Source organism: Camelus bactrianus, chromosome 6 (genome assembly GCF_048773025.1).
Source record: "Camelus bactrianus isolate YW-2024 breed Bactrian camel chromosome 6, ASM4877302v1, whole genome shotgun sequence".
NCBI lineage: Eukaryota > Metazoa > Chordata > Mammalia > Artiodactyla > Camelidae > Camelus > Camelus bactrianus.
The window spans coordinates 87419441-87432913 of NC_133544.1; positions in this window are offsets into that span (position 1 = coordinate 87419441).

Below are 13473 nucleotides of genomic sequence, written 5' to 3' on the forward strand. Positions count from 1 at the left end.
TAAGTGCTTATCAGTGAGGCTAAGTTAAAATTATGAAATATCTGTACTATCGACAGGCTGGAGTAGATCAACACGGACAGTTTTCAAAAATACAGTGTGAAACAGAAGAGAAAACAGAACGTGTGTGTAGAGCTGTGCATTGTTGGCATGCTAAGTTACAGTACTGACGTGGAAAACATTATGAAAATGGACTTGGCTACAAATATCCACCCCATCATGATCACTCTTATGTTAACTTGCTGAGATATTAGGATACTTTCTGAGCTATCATATTAGCATCTTCCTTCTTACTTCAGCACATTTTACTGCATTTTTATGGTCTGGCAAGTCAGAGGATAAATATTTCCAACTCTACCAGCCTCTATTGTTTCTTCAAGCAGCAGTTTCCACAAAGTGCTGCACAAAGTATGCACAAATACTTAGATGCTAAGTGTCTGCTATCAATGGAAAAATCCTAATTCTGTAATAAAAAAATATAACTCTTATCCATGAGTTTGCTCAAAATAGGACAGTATTTTTCATAAAAGTAAATGTTTAGTGAGCATGAAAACGTATGCAAAAATAGCTACACTTTGAATGTTTTCATCTTTATTAAAATGTCTCCTAGATACATTTTGAGTGTTCTGACTTTGATTGTTTTGACTATTTTTAAACTTTTTTGAAGGCCCTATGATTCCTGAGTAAAAAAAAAAAGTCAATTAGACTAATATGACTAATCTGATTCTAGTATTTATATTAATATTTATGTGTGTACGTTTATATATTTACACATAGTATAGGTGTATAGAGATATATACACACACATGTAAATATATGGAAGGTTACAGACCAAGCTGATATTGGTTAGCTTTGGGAAAGAAGAGGTAGGTGGGTGTATGTAAAGGAGAATGCTCACCTTTTATTTTATACACTTTATATTATTTAATTTTTGCTAACAATGAATACAAATTACTTCTACAATGTTAAACAGTTGAAAAAAGAAAAAAGGTACATAGTAGTGAAAAGAGGGCTTCCTTCTTACACACTAAGACAATGACACCCTGTGCCAGGCTTTGGGGCAAACTTCAATCTTCTTGAGGGTATTTTTTCATATAAATTCAAGAAAACACAACTTAAACACTACAGAAGAAAGCTGGACATCATAGCCACCCTGTGCTGCCAAAGAAAACACTCAATTTAGTAAAATGTCATTTGATTTTGATTCTTCTGATCATAATCTATGATAACACCGCCTAGGTGGGGCCAGAGCTTACACAGGTCCTATCACATATGAAAAATAGTTGGCTAAGCAAATTCATATAGTAAGTAAGATACCTTGTGGCATGGGGTTTATGGGAAAGATACATTAGACTTCTTTTTTCATATAACCTTTGTCTTATTCATAGTACCTCTTAATCTCAGGGTCCTATGACTGTTCATGTGTCAGGCTGCACCCTCAGACTGGGAGTTCCCTGCTCATCTCTGCAGCTCCAGCACCTCGACCACTGTGGGCCCATGACAGGTTCTCCATCTCTATAGTCCTGCCTTTGCTGGACTCTGTCCTACTGCAGAGTCCTGTGTTAGTCATCACAGACCTCGGGAGGTCCTGGTCCTAGCTCCTAACCTAACTGAGTGTGTTTGGACAAATCACCCAGGCTCTCCAGTTCTGTTTCTTATCTGGAATATGAGGGGCTTTGACTAAAAAAACTTCAAATTCTCTTTTAGCTTTAAAACTCAGTCCTTAATATGCAAATGCTACTGATTTAGGCACATTAATGTATATAGGCACATGGATGTTACTCAACATAAACAGGTCTTATCTACTCATTAAAACAGATCCAGTGGGACTTCTAAAAGGAAGTACTTTGATTAACAAAATTAGATCCCTTTACAAGCAGATCAATAGATCACTTTAATCAAATACAATTGGCTGCCTTTCTCTGCATTCGATTTTTGTTCAAATTGGGGAACGTATCCCTCCTGTAACTGAATAAATCCAAATAAAGTTATTGTTTTATTTCAGACTTTGGATCATGGATCTCCAGCATGTTTTTAGTTCCCAAGTTATTCAAATGTATAGCTGTGCCTGAAAAACATCACTTCAAACTAAAATGAGGCTGTTAGAATATTATCAAAATAGAAATAACAAGCAACTGTTGAGTATCTCTAATGTTGCAAAGGAATTTAGATTTCTAATACTGTGAACCTATGATAACATACTCAGGTATCTAGTTATGGGGATTTACAAAGCAGATGCAGGGATGCTATGGGAGGACATCAGAAGTTGGGCTAGAGCTAAGCCGGCTACCAAGGGAGAAGCCAGAGACACTATGACTTGCTAAAAATTTCAAAGGGCAAGAGTGGAATCTGAACAGAAGATGAAGCCAAGGTTCCACAGCTGGAAGAATGCAGAAAGGAGGAAGAGGAAAGCAAGGAGTGTGGTGGGCAGGCTGCAGGGAAGGCTGCAGTGGTATCCACTTGCCTCTGTGGCCCAAGGACATGTGATGCCTGGGAGTCAGGCTTGGTGAACACAGATGCTGAATTATCTCCGCCATTTCTTCAAATAACAACACAAAAGAGCAGAACGAGAAGGAGGAGGAAAAGAGGAAGAAGATGACAGCGGAGGAGAGCACAGTGAAGGAGGATACTGTGCAACTGTGACACAGAGAGAAATGGACTGAGAATCTGTCCTCCTGACTGAGGCGTATCGACCACCTCTTCTCATCTCCATCTTAGTTTCTATATCTGGGAACTGGACATTTTAGATCTTCTGTAAGGGTTTTGCTAGCTCTTAAATTTGTAAGGCCTTGTTAAAACACAGTTTCATATTCTGCAAGCCTCCAGTAAAACACTCACTGCAGGATTCATAATCTGACTTCACTGCTTGGGCAGCAGATTTTCAGTTCAACCCGTTAACATTTTGGCATCTGGTGTTCCTGGGACCCTTGATAAGAATTCTCTATTGCTTTCTGATAGGGTGGGTCTCAGGACTGTGGTAGACGCAAAAGGCAAACAGATGGGTGAGCTGCTCTAATCAGCACTATTTGCAGTTTTTTTTTTTTTCTTTTTTCTTTTCAAACGAGTGGTTAGTCTTCCCCAAGTCTCAGTGCTCCACTCCCTAATTTGGAGGTAAACCAGATGATTTCACTGGGCTTTCCCTTCCCTGGTTTCATGATTCACCAACTACAGCAACTAGGGTGGGGTGAAAAAAAAACAACTCTAATACTCAGGTTATGTCACAGCTCAAAAGGAAGGAATCTACGAAAAACTGCTAAGACTGGTAAAAAAGAAAAAAGAAAAAAAAAAAGAAAAAACTATGACTCACAACACTCGTAACTCAGAAATCTTTACCAGGAGGTCTCCCCACATCCAGTGCCCCTGTCTTTCCTCTTTAATTATCAGTTACATGAACATTTTGTTTATTGAGTGTTGTACACGTATTTTTCTATGAAATTGGTAAAATCCTTTATCTAGTACAGATAGAAGCCTCGTTGGTTTTGATCACTCACACCCTTGAAAAAACTGCCAGTATCTCTCTGACTATAGCAATCAGGGTGAATTCATTCAGTTTAACAAACACTGAGTATCCACTGTATACACTAGGGCAAGACCGTGTAGCAGATGCGTAAGAGGAAAAAATACCGTAACTCCAACTTCAAGATCTGGTTGGAGGTAAAGAAGTAATTGCAACTTGACAAATGTATCAGAAATGAAATCAAAATGCTAGGAGAGCTCAGGAGCAGCTAACTCTTAGAGGAAGGAAGTAAGACATTCCCTCTTGGTCAATGCATTCGTGGTTACTCACAGCAATTTGAAGTCCTTGTGCAATCATAAGAGGAAACGTTAACATATGCCAAAGGATTCTATGCCCTGGGACGCATCAGTGTAGAGATTTGTGACTGCTAATTTTCAAACAAACCGTTCCAGTATAAAAACAGGTACAGAGGATCAGTCACCAGAGAAGGTATATATTTATTTAATGCCACCACTGTGAAAGTTGTGGAAATATTTTTGGAACTCCTCTACTTAAGTTTTACCCTCAGAGCCTAAGGCAAATCCTGGTCACTTGAGAGGAGTTTTGAGTAACATCTAAAGGTCACTCTGAGCCACGTTCTGTGACTAAGAGAGCAAAGGATGGAAGAAGACTGCCAACTGGGGCTAAAATACGTGAAGCTCTGGTCAGTCCCTTATTTGATGACATTGTTTGACAGACTCAGCACTATTTTTTTTCTAGTTTTAAGGAAATTTGTTCTGATATGAGGTCTGAAGTTGATAGCTATCAGCCCAATATCAGAGTTCCTGAGATAATAAATATCTAAAATTATGTACTACTATTTAAAAGTAATTAGATTTTTGTTGCTGTTGTTGAAAATGTACAAAAATATAGTGGGCTGAGAAGAAATCTTCAATATCTTATCTATGGATGAGGTGCTTACACGCCAAAAATGTCTCAAAAAACCAATACTCCCATGGGCAAGGGAATAGCCAAGCTTGTTGCAGTTTCCTATGAATAACACCAGCCTCCTGGAGGTCTCCATCAAAATATCTTCAGTTAACACGGTCAGTCCCTTTCCCCTTCCAGAGGCAGTGGCATTCTTGTGGGCATTTTGGGTAGCTGGAACAAACTTAGAGGGGAACCCCAGCCAGCCGAAGAGGAAAAGGAGAGGGCAAAGTCAGAGGACGCTGAGCCAGCCCAGAGGCAGCCACCAGCCAGTCCTCACAAAGGCTGACCACTCTCCTGGAGGGGCAGGTGTCTTTCCTTCATAAACAGAAATCACTGCTCAGAATTCTTAACATTGCTTCTGTCAGTCTTTTTAACAAATTGGTCTGTTAATAAATTTTGTATGTGATAAAACGATCTACCTTGTATTGTTAAAAAAAAAAAATACACAAAGCCTTACACACTTCATAACAAACTAAAAAGGAATGGGGGTTGGGAGCATGTCCTGAGACCCTCATGGGCTGGCAATACTGGTCTCCATATTATAATTAAGTTTTAACTGGTTAAGTCCAATTTTCTCTTTCAAGGCTGTAGCATCCATTTAAAATGTTTAAACATTAACAGAAATATCACACAAACACTAAAACATTCTGGGAGGGACGTCATGCCATGACTTACCCAGATCCTTAAGTCTCTGAGGGAGGGCAACTTGGGTTTCAGTTTGAGCACTGGGCTCAATTGCTTAACTTTCGTTTTCTTTCCTAGACTCCAGAGTCCAAGCTTTAAAAGCTTAGGAGAGTCCAACTGGGTAAAAGCAGCATTTAAAGAGTTAACCATCCTTTTTAGAGTGATCCTGGGAGAAAACCAAATTTTTCCCCCACATTGAGAGTTGCTTCCAAGTGATACAACTGGGATGTAATTCCCCAAAGAACAGCTTTTGCAAAGGAACCCTTACCCCATTTAGGTCTGGGCCCCAGGGGAAGGAGAGGCATCTGACTTACCTGGTGCGAGGATCTGTGGCACTCCTTACCCGTTTCCGACGTGTCCAACTCCAGTAGATTTAAGATCGGCACCTGCCATTTCATTGGCTTGGCCATGTTCTCACACACGTGGCAGGCGTAGTTGGTACCGCAGGGACCAACGTGAACAGGTTGCCTAGTAAGACTGACCTCTGTAACCTCAGGTCTAGACTGAAAAGTAGCCTCTCCTGATCTTCCTGCCCTCAGACATCCCTAAGTATCCGTCCTCCCTCCCGATCTACTTGACACACTGCAGCTATACTTCCCATTAGAGAAGTTTAATCCTCTTGCCCACCTCCACTGCTACCCTCGTTAAAAAGCTTTTGATGACTTCCCATCTGAAGACAATGCCCACTGTCTCTAAGAAGGCACCCAGGGCCTTTTACTGACACGTTCTCCCCAGCACACTTTCTTAGGTTTCTTTTGGTCCCTTCACCATAGGCAGCCCGGCCAGGTCTTAGGCACCCTGGATGGCCTGCCGTTCCAACAGGCTGTGCATGTTTGTAACACTGCGGCATGGATCACACTTTGTCTCTCAGCTTGAAATTTCTCTTCCAGTCTCACAAACTCCTTTCAAGTGCTAGCACAAGTGACATCTCTCATGGATATGATCCGACAGTATTTCACTCTGATACAGTGACCTGCAGTTTAAAAAGGACCTTTGTATCTATTATTTATTGGAAGGCCAGGAGAGCCGGTAGAATATGCTAGGAAGGCACAAAATTCTGGATTTTACAAATGAAAAGGCCGAGAGGCTCAAAGAGGGGAGAGATGCAGCCTTAGCAAAAGGGCCTTAGCAAATGGTGGCGCTGAGACTAATTCAGTGCCCTCTGCTTCCTGCTTTCCCCCTCCCTGCCTTCCAACAAACATCAGTTCTGGACTGGCTAAGACTCACGCTCTCACACCTCTCCAAGTTGCAGCTGACAGTTTTAGCAGTCTGAAGACTTCCTCAGCTGCTGGATGCGAATTAACTCTAGCAGGTGCTCCTGGGAGGAGGAAGGCTTAGGCTGACAGCAAACTCAGCATTCCCTTATATGCAAAATGACATTTTGGCCTTAGGCACTTACAAAGTTACACAGTCCTTCCTCCTTAAGAGTAAAAGTTTTCAGGCACTAGAGTGTAGCATTAAAGAAAGCCAAACTAAATTAGGGACTACCTACCACTTTATTAGCCTCCCAACATGCACATGTAAACAGACACACTCCAGCCTGATGCACTGTGATTTCAGTCTCCCTCACCCTCTTCCTGAACTCAAAAGAACTCACTGTGCAATTCTATGAGGCTGCATATTGGAATTGGATAGACACTATTTCCAGCTGCCCATTGTGGCACTTGGGAAACTGTAGTTTGCATCACTTTTGTTGGGGCACAGGGCAGACATTATACTTGCAAAATGTATTCCATTATTTATTTTTCACATTAGTAAAACTGCTGTTTGCATATCGTCAGGACCCATGACTAGTTAAAAATAAACCACAAACTCCATAAAATATAGTCTATTTCTTAGTTGTATAGAAATGTTAACTTTCTCATTCAATTAAACAAAGAGACTGTAATCACTTGATTATCTATTCTGGACAAATTTCTCACTTTCAGTTGAAAACTTCAGGAGCAAATTTAAATATTGTCTCGTGGAGGATTATGTAGTCAGTAAGACTGTTCCTGGACACAACATCCTACTTTTCTGGGGCCCCACCTAACAGGCTAAAACCTGAAAAAGCCTTACAGCTTAGTTTCTGCAGCCTAAGTTGGGCAGAAGTTTGTCCACAGACCAATTTGCAAATCCCTGCGGCTGGTGAGCCCTCAAGAACTGTGTGAAAGAGCAGGCTTCCTTTCAGCATGCCAGTGATTGGATATGGGCCTTTCTCTTTGACAAGAACCTTTTTTTTCCCTCCTACCTGAGAAAGAATCAGATTACATATCCATGTACAAACAAGTTCTGGGTGCCAGATAAAATGCTTTTAAGAGGTTTCAGCTACGAAAAAAAAAATAAATAAATTTAGGGGGAGGATATAGCTCAAGTGGTAGAGTGCATGCTTAGCACTCACAAGTCCTGGGTTCAATCCCCAAACCTCCTATAAAAATAAATAAGTAAACCTAATTACCTCCCTCAACCAAAAAAACCAAACCAAACCAAATATGGTATCCTCCAAATTGTTAAATCTAACCTGAACTTGTACTTAACTTTGTTGTTAGTAAATGAAACATAGTAACATTAAATGAGTTAGATGGAATTATAAAAATGTACCCAAACCATGGAACTTCATTCTTTCTTGACGGGTGACTGGTATGGCCTTTAATAAATGCAAGCTTTTACATTTCCTTTCTTGTGCAAGGCTCACAGACTGGCCCTTGCGAGTAGGGGATCTAAGACTGAGTTAGAGACAACTTAGCTACATCCCGGTATACGGTGAGGCTCTTAGGTATCAGCACAATTTAGTCTGTTCTAATGGAGCATCTGGAGGCTGCCTAGCCCTGTGCTTTTGGTCTTCAGCTAGACAGACAGCTGTATAAAAACACACTCATTGCCTGCGAGGAGAGTACAATCTGTTTATGGACTTCACCAAAATACTTGAAAGAGAATAATGTAGGTAACATCTGAGATTCAAAATCTGTGGTATTATAAGTACAGTAGAAATTTAGAGCAGAAAAGTTCTGTTTTGAGGGTTTTGAGTTGTAAGAAGTTTCATTTCATGAACCCTAAACACAGGGATCCCTGATTCCCCCTCCCCCAAGTCCCCTGCCATTTCACTTAGACATTTGTCTTTCTGCCTGATTGACTGTTGAATCTAATGGTCTTTTTCCCTCAGTCTTTATCTTCCTTGATGTCATTATAATATCTAATACTCAACACATTTTCTACAAACCTTCTATTCTGATATAATCCCAAATTTATATAAAAGTTGTAGAAACAGTAAATATAGCTCCTACCTACTTTTCACCAAGACTCCTTGTTAAGGTTTCTGTGCTCAAGTCCTACAATTTGAGACTAAGTTGGAGACAGGATGTCCCATTACCAATTTATACTTCAGTGTTTATTTCCTAAGTGGAGGGCATGTTCTGACATAATCACATCACGGTGAGGAAACTAACATACATACAGTACTACTGTGTAATCCACAAACTCCATTCACGTTTTGCCAAGTGTTCCAATAATGTCCTTTATTGGACCATACAAACCAGGAACATGAGTCCCATTCAGTTAGTCTTAAGCAAAATAGTCCCACAGTGTTTCCCTGTCTTTCACGATCCTGACATTTCTGAAGATTGCTGACAAATTACTTTACAGATTACGCCTTTGGGTTTCTCTGGTATTTCCTTACAACTTATGCATACGTGGCAGTGATATACCACAAAAGTACATACTTAGCAACATACATTGATTTAGTGATATCAACTTTAGTCACTTGGTTAAAATAGTTTCTGCCAGGTTTCTTCAGCATTAAGTAAACTAATAAGCATGTTATACTTAATAACTATCCTGCAGTGAGATTCTTTAAGACTATGTAAATACTCTATTTACCATCAAATTTTCACCCACTATATGTAGCATCCTTTCATGATTTTTAGCTAAATAATTAAAAGGGGGAGGGTATAGGTCAGAGGTAGAGTGTATGCTTAGCATGCCTGAGGTCCTGGGTTCAATCTCTAGCATCTCTATTTAAAAAAAAATAAACCTAAATACCCCCCCCAAAAAAAAACCAAACCACACACATAATTGGTAAAGACTCTCGATTAAAGTATGAACGTGAACAATCATAGAAAAGAGAGATAAGAATTTTGGGGGGAGGGTCTAGCTCAGTGGTAGAGTGTGTGCTTAGCATGCATGAGGTCTTGGGTTCAATCTCCAGTACCTCATGATAATAATAATGGTTGCAAATTGGTGATTCTTCTAATTCCATCATTCTCTCTAGACTTATTGACTAACACTCTCCCATAGAGCAGAATATTTCCTTTTGCCCATTTATTAACACATATCAGTATAAGCTTGTGGACCACTTGACTCAAAGTATTTCAATGTGTTACTACCATTATTTCACCAGACCTGGGAACTCCTTCAAGCTAGCTCCTGTCTTCTTTTGATGCACCCATCATTCTTTGAGCACTTTCTCATTTTCTGGTGTAAGACAATGTTCCAGGTTCATCTTATAGTTTCCCTTCCCCATTATGGGAACTAGTAATTTCTCCAAGGAGCCCCAATTTCTTTCAGTGAAGAATGGGACTTAGAAACCAAGATCTGGGTGCTGGTGCTAGGTGTGCTCATTGCTACTAGGGTGTCACTGCTCCTAGATCCTATCAGCAGAATTAAAAATGTGTATGCATATGTACATATACACACACCTATCTCTATTTCTCCATCTCTCTGTATATTAAGTACCATGAATTTACTTATAATTCCAAACCAATTCCTCAGGGTTTATTCTTGCCTTCTTCTTTCCCATTATTCTCAATGTAATTTGTTCAATTAACCCGGTATATAACCAAACTCCCAGCCCCCAACCCAAACAAAGGGGAAGTAAAGTAAAGGAAAAAAAAAAAAAGGCCACCTTGGTTCCAGATATGCCAGCCCCAATTTCTTGGTATATCAGCCCAAAGACGGGCCCCAACCTTCCCATCTGTTTCTCTCTCCTAAGTTGCAGACCACATTTTCAGTCCATAGACCCCACAGTCTATCCCCTTAACTGTGCTGCCAACACTGGGTTGAAAACATAACTAGTTGTCTTTTCACCCCAACCATATGCTCCCTCTAATATTTTCATATTATGAAATAATATGAAGTCTTTCTCCTCTCTAAATAATCCTATATATTGTAACTCCTGAAACTGATCATGTCATCTTGCTCAAAAAGCCTTCAGCGTCTCCTCATTGCTTTCAGGATCAAATCAAACCATCTGGGAATAGCAGTCAACAATTTCCACTATCAGGCTTTAACTTACCTTTTCAACTTCATCTCCCATTTATCTTCCTTTAGCCCCATGCTTGTTACATGAGCATAACAGCTGTTTCCTAAAACCAGCTCTTTTCATATTTCAATTTCCTCCATGCTGTAATGCTTTGCTTCCTTTTTGTCCATATTAATATTCTACTGGTCTTCTGAGAACAGCTTAAAGGTCATTCCTACCATGAGTTTCTTTTACTTCCAAGTATCCCTTTTGCTTACTCCTATGCACTACTGTGCCACCTGAATATTCTGCTCTGTATTATAGCTAATTGTGCATATCTATCTCCCCAACTAGATTAGGAAATACCCTTAAGGCAGAAACCAATCTTACTTATCTTTAAATCTCAAGAGATTGGTATAATGTATTACACCCAATAGATGCTCAAAAATGCGTTACCAATTCAATAGAGGACAGGCAAGGTTTTGACAGGGCCTTAATAAATGCAAGCAGATGTAGCTTTACAAGTAAAAGCATGCAGGCAGGGTGTGTTGATAAAGCCTGGCTGGAGCAGATGCTGCATTAACACAGTGTGTGGGAGAGACCTGAGACCCACGGCCTTACTAGAGTGTGCCTCTTAAGATTAACATGCACATACTCCCCTGTGCTGTATATTTTGGGGTAGGCAAAACCTAGGATAGAGACTATAGAAAAGATTTCCTTTTCCCCTCCAAGAAATGCACATTTTCAAGAAAAGGGAAGGAGAAATTCAATGCACTAACCACAGATTCTTTAGGTTTCTTCACTTTCAAAACAGCAATTTACACTCAGGCTTCTGCCCACTAGTCCCTTAGAAAATTAATCAGGTTATACCATGCATGCACAACTATAAAAACCAACATCTGGTAGCTCCTTGCTTGATCACTTTCTAGCAACAGCTCATATACTGAAAGGAAAGATACACACAACATACACACCAAGGTGAACCCTTGACTGAACCTTCCCATTAGCTGAGGCCGCCTCAAGACCCATCCTACAAATGTGTGTCTGGGCCTCGACTCTTTCAGCAAGTAAGCTTTGCTCAGCAGACCGGACCCCGTCCCCGGATAGATGTTTGTGTGTCTGTCTTTTTATACTTTGACAAGAAGTCTGGACATCAGTCAAGGGAACATGGCAAGGGTGGAAAGATCAATGAGAGCATTCCCTTTATTTCTGCATCTTAATGAGAAATTCAGTGAATCCTGACATCAAACGTTCCATGGTTTGACTAAAAAGTAGCATGTACCTGTAACAACACACATCTTAATTATCTCTACCGGCACGTCCATCAAGAACCTCAAATTTAGCATGTTGGTAATAAAACATTAAGAGGAAAAAGTGTCCTCTCCCCTCTCTACCTTTAACCCGTGCCTTCTTCTAATCTCTCTAAAATGTTCAGTGTCCAAACACAGAATCCAAGCAAAATTGGAAAGCAACCGGTTAACTTCATTTCCAGCTGCAAAAGAAGTGGAACTATTTCTAAGTTTTGCTGATCCATTGGCAATAAAGATTTTCACTGTTTCCACCTTACTTTCTACAATTCCTTAACATTTATCAATCTGACTTTCATATCAGCCACTTTAATGAAACTTCTTTTACTGAAGCTCTCTGGCTTTTCCGGGGGCTCCGTTCACGGCTCTTTCTTCATTCCAGTCATTTCTGCTATCATCCCTTTCTCTGATTTCAATCACCACAGACATACTTGATATGTCTGTCAATTCCCAGTTCTGCTCTGACGAGATCAGGCTTCTCTCTTGAGTTCAAAACTCAAATGTTCAACTATCTTCGACACCAGTTATCTATCTCAGATTTAACATGTTGGTAATAAAAGACATTAAAAAAAAAAAGTCCTTTCTTTTCTCTCCATCTTAACCTAATCCTTCTTCTAAAATGTCCCTAAAATGTTCATGGTATTTGTGGAAATTTAAAAATACATTCACAAAATCCTTTTATATTTGTCCCTTCAAGAGGTGAAGCCTGAGTGTGGACTTAGTGACTTATTTCTAACAAGGAGAATATGGTATATGTGACAGTGTTTGACTTACAGGACGAGGCCACGAGACACTGGGGCTTCCTCCTTGCTCTCCCATGGATCGCTCACTCTAGGGTGAGTCAGCTGCTATGTCACGAGGACACTCAAGCAGACCTATGGAGAGGTACACGTGGTGAGGATGAGGCTTCCTGCTAACAATCAGTGAGAGACTGAGGACTTCCTCCACCACCACCACCACCACCACCACGAGTGAGCTTTCTTGGAAGCAGATGCTCTACCCCAGGCAAACCTTCAGATGACTGCAGCCCCAGTCAACAGCTTGAGTGCAACTTTATGAGAGACCTTGAGCCAGGGGCACCCAGCTAAGCTGCCTCCAGACTCCTGACCCACAGAAACTCTGAGATAATAATTATTTGTGGTTTAATTTAACTAGCTAAGTTTTGGGGTAATTTATTATTCAGCAATAAGAGCACACCCGGACCCAGAATCCAAGGAATAGAAATGCTGAGAGAAAATGAACATTGTAAGTGAGCTCTCTTCCCCTGTAATCGCACCCCTCCTCGTACTTTCTCACTAAGTGACATTGTTACTTACCCGGTGTCCCAAATGAGAAGCCTGGAAGCCATATATGACTCTCCCTAACAACTGTATCACCAAGTTACCTTTCTTTTCTCCTATCACCTGAGCCCATCCCTACTCTTACTGTTCTAACTCAGGGCCTTTACCATTTCTCAGTTACTACAACACAGCTTTCCAACTTTTCTCCTTCCCTACAGTCTTTCCCAGCTCCGTTCCATTGTCTGGACTAATGCCAAGAAGGTTAAAAAAAAAAAAAAGTACCTGATCATGTTATTTATTTTTACTAAAAGTCAGTACTGTTTCCTACATTGCCCAGGACAAAATTCAAATGCTACAGCATGGCACGTGTGCCCCTTTCCTACAGCTTCTGTCATCTCCCATGTTCACAGCCTACAGTCTGGCCATCTTTCACCTTTGCACATGCTGCTTTCTTTCTGCATGGAAGATCTTTCATTCTCTCCTTATAGCACTTACTCATTTTTCAAAGACTCATCGCAAGGTTTATCTCAGAAACCGTTCCTTAATTATCAAGTCCAGGTTAGA